The sequence below is a fragment of the Cebus imitator genome, unplaced genomic scaffold (assembly GCF_001604975.1).
Source record: "Cebus imitator isolate Cc_AM_T3 unplaced genomic scaffold, Cebus_imitator-1.0 Scaffold103, whole genome shotgun sequence".
NCBI lineage: Eukaryota > Metazoa > Chordata > Mammalia > Primates > Cebidae > Cebus > Cebus imitator.
The window spans coordinates 6,040,668-6,047,416 of record NW_016107418.1 but is presented as its reverse complement, the minus strand read 5'-3'; the positions used below and the strand labels follow the sequence as shown (position 1 = coordinate 6,047,416).

The 6,749-nt window shown below is 44.2% G+C and overlaps 1 non-coding gene across 1 annotated transcript; it reads right to left on the bottom strand.

The window, feature by feature from the left end:
* Positions 1-1,346: 1,346 nt before the first annotated feature.
* LOC119472542 lies at positions 1,347-1,477 on the bottom strand. Its single transcript, XR_005201688.1, has one exon. It is a non-coding gene; the product is annotated as a small nucleolar RNA SNORA3/SNORA45 family (small nucleolar RNA).
* Between the last annotated feature and the right edge of the window lie 5,272 nt (positions 1,478-6,749).

The window sequence follows — 6,749 nt, the reverse complement described above, 5'->3', positions numbered from 1 at the left end:
TTTGTCCATCAGCTTGTTTCAATCTTTTTGAACGGCTTCTGCTTTCAGCCTGTGCATGTTCTCAGGCACAATGAGAGGCATCTAACTGAAAATCATTGCGGAAACGGTACTTTGGTTTTTGCTTGCCTTGCTAGGATACCAAGGCGTCACAGGGCAGACCCTCATTCTGTGCTCTTTGCTAATGGCCGTTCCTTCATTCATTTGCTCCAGAAGCACCGATTTAGCATAAACCATATGCTAGGCTCTGCTTCAGGCACGGAAGAAACAAAACAATGTGTTTTCTGCTCTGAAGGAACTCATGGTATCGTGGTGGAGACTGAGAAAAAGATCTTACAGCTGGAATGCAAAGAAAAGTCTCTGAGCAAGAAGGGTGTCATAGAAACACCAAAGAGAAAAGCCAACTCGCAAACATGAAATGCTTCAGGAGTGTGCCTGTCGCTTCCAGTTTATAGAATGTCATAGATTTGGCAGAACTGCAGAATCCTCCTTTTAGGCTCACCTTTTGAAATTAAACGTCACTTTTTTAGCCAGTCTTCTATGGAAGCCTCCTTAGACTCTTTCTTCACTTTTCAAGTTTAAGATTTGTTCTATCTTTCTTGGCATTTGAGCTGTACTTAAATCATCTTTCAATTGTGGAGACAACATTATAAAGATCATGCCCTCAGGCTACTTTGCTGTTCCACATCAATTGTGTAAACCATTTAGCAGCATGCACTCCAGGTCTGAGCATCGTTTCTTTTGGAACCCACTTTAACTGTAAATGTTGGGAACCTCTCCCTCTGGAAGAGGCCTGTTCTCCTCATGGACTGATCACATATGTGAGTGTGCATGTGTCTTTCTGTTTTTCTCTTTTATTTGCTGATGCTGAAGTTGCTTAAATTCTTCATAAATATTAAACCACCTGTCCAGAATGTGTAATGCAAGGGTGTAGTTTTACATCACATGCAGCTGAAAGGATGCAGGTATTTTTGCATAAGAGGTTTGAGCGGATATAAAGAATATAGCTACAGCATCAGTGAGAAAAATCCCAGGTTCACCCATCACCAGGCAGTCCAGTGTCAGCAAGCAGTTGACTTCAACTTTTGAAAAATGAACACCCAGTCTAAAACCGGCAGTTGCAGTTCCACTTCATGGATGCTGAACGTTCCTTGGCCACCGTGACAGGAGAAAGCTCTCAAAAGCTTTCCCCAGAGCGCTTATACAATCACCTGAGACCCTCACTCAAAGCATGAGAATGGAAGAGGCTTTCCTGCTGTTCCCTGTGGGCGTGTCATGAGCTCCCTTCCGGAAGTTGGCAAATCACACGTGAGAAATCCACCCTCACATCTTATTTTTGTTTTTTGTATGTATGTTTCTGATCTGGGCACTAATGGGGGCACTGACTGCCCCCGCCAGTGAATCAAGACCAGTAGATTCTTTCCGAGTACTCTAGCACACCAGGACAAGAGTTGTGTCAGGATGTGACTCTGGTCTCGGCCACCCTCACATCTTGACAGGTAACTCTCTTCATATTTTCAGAAGCACAGAAGGATATGTATCTAGTTAAAAACCACTTATGGCCTGAAGAAAGACAAAATAATAGAAATATAAAATTAAGTACTATCTTAGTTTCTTCACACTACTTTAACAAAATACCTTAAACTAAATGGCTTATAAACAACAGAAATTTATTTCTCCTAGTTCTGGAAGCTGGGAAGTCCAAGATTTAGGTGCCAGTAGATTTGGTGTCTGGTGAGGGCTGACTTCCTGGTTCAAAAATGACACCTTCCAGCTATGTCTTCACATGGTGGATGATATGGTTTGGCTGTGTCTCCATCCAAATGTCATCTTGAATTATAGTTCCCACAATCCCCATGTGTTGTGGGAGGGATCTGGTAGGAGGTAATTCAATCACAGGGATGGTTACCCTTATGCTGTTCTCGGGATAGTGTGTGAGTTCTCATGAGATCTGATGGTTTTGTAAGGGTTTTATTCCCCCCTTTGCTTGGCACTTCTCCTTCCTGCCTTCATGTAAAGAAGGACATGTTTGCTTCCCCTCTGCCATGATTGTAAGTTTCCTGAGGTCTCCTCAGCCCTGTAGAACTGCAAGCCAATTCAACCTCCTTCCTTTATAAATTACCCAGTCTGGAGCAGTTCTTTACAGCAGTGTGAGAACAGACTAATACAGTGGAAGAGAAGAATTCCTCTCTATTCAGCCCCTTGTAAGTTTACTAATCTCATTCATGAGGGTTCCACTTTCATGATGTAATCACCTCCCAAAGACCCCTCCCTCCTAATACTGTCACATTAGGGGTTAGGTTTCAACATATACATCAAGGGGGGAACACAAACATTTAGTCCATAGCAAACACATTGATTTATACCATTTAACTAGCTATCTCGATGCTTTTAATCCCTTGAACTGCTCATCTCTGGTCTCACAGCTTGTGCACCGTGGGTTCTCCTGTTGGAATTCTCTCCGCACAGCTGCCTGGCTCACCTCTTGCTTCCTTCAGGCCACTTCCCCATTGTCACCCAAGCAAGGGGACTCTGATTAACCAATGTAAAATAGCAACACAGGCCCAACACACATACATACACACACACACACACACACACACACACCCCACTATATGTTGATATTTATATTTTCCATCCCATGTATCACCGTTTGACCTACTATCTGTTTACTTCTTTGTTCATTGCCTCTTCCCTCCCACAGGAATGTAAACATCACAAATACAAGGTCTTTGTCCATTTTATTCCCTCTTACAGTCTCAGCTCCTACAACACTTGATAGATGCTCAAAAAATATTTACTGAATGAATTATGCCTTTCAAAATATAGAACTTGCTTCTTCATATTTACCAATCTAAAATGAGGAAGTTTCTATTTGTCTGCAACTTTTCCCATGACTTTAGAGGGTGTTCAGAGAGCAAGAGGTTGAGAAGTGAGAGATATAAGCTTTTGTTTTTTATCTATCATTACTCATTCAAATGAAAATAAGAAACTAAAATATACACGCAATGTTCTCAGAACAGAAGACACACTGAGACAGCTCTGTGTCCCAGAACCAGGTTGAAAATCAGTGTAGCTTAATGCCGGATCCAATTCCAATGTTAAGTCATCTCACGTGACCTATCCTTAGAGAAAACGGCATCTGATCGTGGATTCAGGGGCTCCTGGTTAGAATGCAGTAACATTGGAGAGAGTGAGAGGATATCAGCTGGAGCAAATGTCCACCCTATTACATGTTGTGATATGGATTCCCAGATCAAATCCCCTCAGATTTGACCTAGTGTTCTGAAACAAGCATGAATCCTCCTGTGGCCCCTGCTGCCACCGCCCCCGCCATTGCTGCCATTTCCCCGCTGAGCCCCGCAGTTCTGAAACTCCCTGGTGCTCAGGCCTTGGGGAAGAATGAACAGAGTGGCTATTGTTCTTATGGTGCCCCCAACCCCATCCTAGCTAAGATGGGAGGAGCTGGCTCCGGGAGGGAACCAAAGGCGCTGGTGGGGAGGGAACCAAAGGCGCTGGTAGAGAGGGAAGCTGAGATGAAGCCACTGGTTTTTGCAAACACAGCATTCCTTGATGTAGATAGCCCCAGGCACTCTGAGTCCAAGGAGTAGAAGATGGATTAATACCAGAGCACACAGACTCCAGGGGGAACTGAGTAACAACAGACATCCAGCCAGGCCCTCCTCACCACCCAGACCAGAAATCCCAAGTCAGCCTGTACCCCTGAATTGTCCCCAAGCCCCTCCCTGTGTGGTTTTCAGCCAAGAAGAGGACCAGGTGGCTTGGCTCCCTGCTTTCTGGAGATTTTCATCCTGAGTAAGGCTCCATGAGGTCAGTGAAGCCAAGTGGCTCAATGTGTAAATAAAACCCCAGGCAGCTGGGCCCAGTGTCAGCCACAGGTGCCAGTGCTGGTTTGCAGTGATTACACAGCTTAGGATCTCATTCTGAACCTCACTAGGCTGAACTCGCTGCAGTTTCCCAAGCTCCCTGTTTGGGGGTTGCAAACCCTCTGCCAGTAAAACTCTTCTGCTCCCAACTGGTTGCCTTGGCTAAGCTTGGAACTCAGCTAAAGCAATACCACCTCCAGGAAGCCTGTAGATATCCATAGCCTGGGACCTCCTGAGCATCCACAGCATCTTGTGCAAAGCTCCAATGTCACATGAATCCCACTGGAGAATGTCCTGTTGGCTCAGCTGTCACCTCCCTAGACTGTGAGCTACTTGAGGGCAGGAACTACCCTGGGGGTCATAGGTCTAGAATACATGAGGCACTTAATAGATGTGTATTGAATGAATATGTGAAGAGAAAGAGGTATACACAGGTAAATGTTAAGAAAATGCAGAGAATGAAGCACTTATTTTCCACTAAATTTCTTGGGGAAGAAATGTTTTAACAACTCCATGAAAGATGAGATTGGATTTAGCAAGCTGGGCAGAGGGAGGACCCCTCAAGGTACAGGAAGTGCAAGAAGCATGGGTGGGCAGCACTGTGGCCTCTGCCACCTGCTCGCTGCTGTGGCCTTGAGCAATCTATCAAGTCCTGGGCCTCTCATTCCCCATCAGGAAGGTGGGAATAACAACAGCACCCATTTCTTAGGTTCTGAGGACCAGATGAGCTAACACACTCCCAGGGCTCAGAACAGCAGCTCTGGGCGCACCGCAGCCTGGCCAGGCTTGTGGGTTTCTTGGCTCGCATGCTCAAAAACCACGCTCTGGAGGTTCAGTGATGCCAGCCAGGTGCATACAACTGGCTGAAACCGGCTTGTGCACCTCCACACTTACACATTTTCCATGACCTCTCCACGGGTTAGCACTGATAAGACACACTAGATAAAAAGTCTCTCAGAGGAAAACTGTGTTCTTACCAAAGCACTTCCTAGTTAACTTGAAACTCCCTGATAAAGCTTTAAGGGAACTGAAGTCATGAATAAATCATCTTCTTTCAAAAAAAAATGTGGTATAATTGCATACAGTAAAACACGCAAATCTTAAAAGTATAGTTTCATAAGCTTTAAAAAGTGTATAGAGCTGGGTAGTGACCAGCTTCATAGAGAACATTCCCCTCACCTCAGAAAGTTCCCTTCCCCCGCCCCTTTCCTGTATCTCCTCCTCACCTGGCAACCCAGGTTTTGGTTCCCATTCCATAGGTGAGTGCTGTGGTTGCAGCGCTTTACACACAAGGAGCCCGGCGGAAAGGACTCCCTGGTGTCTGGCTTCCACTGAGTGTGATGTTTTTGGGATTCATCCATGCTGTGTGTGTGCTGGAGGTTTGCTCCATTTCACCGCCTGGTGGTAATCATCTTTAAGTGGATGACTGATGTATTTCAGCAGGCTTTGCCATATCATTATTCATTAATATTTTCTCCATTGAAAGAATATTCATATTTTAAAATTTACATTTCTCATGTTTACCGTGATCTTATTTCTTTCATAGAATTAAGATATAAACTATCTTCTTCCAGTAACACATCGATAGACTGACAATATCCTAGGCTAGAATCGATGAACACTAATTGATGGGCTCAGCGCCCCATTGTTGATAATTAAGGCCATCTGCTTCAAATTGTCATCATAGAGGAAAACCAAATCCCAATTACAAGGTAAAGCTTCTATAAGTTTAGCTGATGTTGACAGATTGTGGAAGTGAGGAAGTGTTTCTGTGGATGAATTGCAAATGAAGGCAGCTGCACACTGAGGAAAACTGAAACATTTTGCCCTAAAAAAAGAGAAAGGAATGTGTCTTCTGGAAATAGTGTAGCTATTTAAGCATTGTGACCCCGAAAATGACTAGCAAGGGCCAAGTAAAGGTAAAATCTAAGGAGACTGGGTAGCCAGGAGGAGGGCATAGAAGCTCTAGGATGTCACCAGAGATGATAAAGAGAGATGGAAATCATAGTTTTATCACCATTTTGTAACTGTAGGTAGAAGCGAATATTGCCACCTTCTCTACGCTCTGTTGACTTGACAAAAAAAGATTATTCAGAGGAAATTATGAGAAAATTCACTGAGTTTGTTCTACTGAGAGTGCACGTAACTAGGACTGTATTGGGCGTGTTTCCTTCGCAGGCTCGTTTACAAAATCTTGTCCGTCTGAAATGAACATTACTGTACCACTTAGTATATGCCCAGTCCTCCAAGTGCCTAGCCTAGGACAATACAGCGTATTCAATTATGAGTGAGGTTTAAGAAAAGAAAAAGGAAAAGACACCCAGTTTTAATACAAAGATGCTATTTAAACCGTGTGAAGCAGAGCACCAGAACCTACCAACAAATGAAAAATGTGAAGTTAATAACCATTAAATTAAACTATTGCATGGAGGGGCTGGGCACAGTGACTCACACCTGTAATCCCAGCACTTTGGGAGGCCACGGCAGGTGGATCACCTGAGGTCAGGAGTTTGAGACCAGTCTGACCAACGTGGTGAAACCCATCTCTACCAAAAATACAAAAATTAGCTGGTTGCAGTGGCATGTGCCTGTAATCCCAACTACTCAGAGGCTGAGGCAGGAGAATCCCTTGAACTCGGGAGGCAGAGGTTGCAGTGAGCCAAGACTGCACCATTGCACTCTGGCCTGGTACAGTTGGTAAAGTCATGTAAACAGGTCTCATTTCCAGCAGATAATTAACAGTATACAAGTAAACACTAAGGGAGAGAATATTAGTAACTAAAAAGTTGATTGGTGGATAACAATAATACTACTATTAATATTATTTTTGAAGCAGAGTCTTGCCGTGTCGCCCAGGCTAGAGTA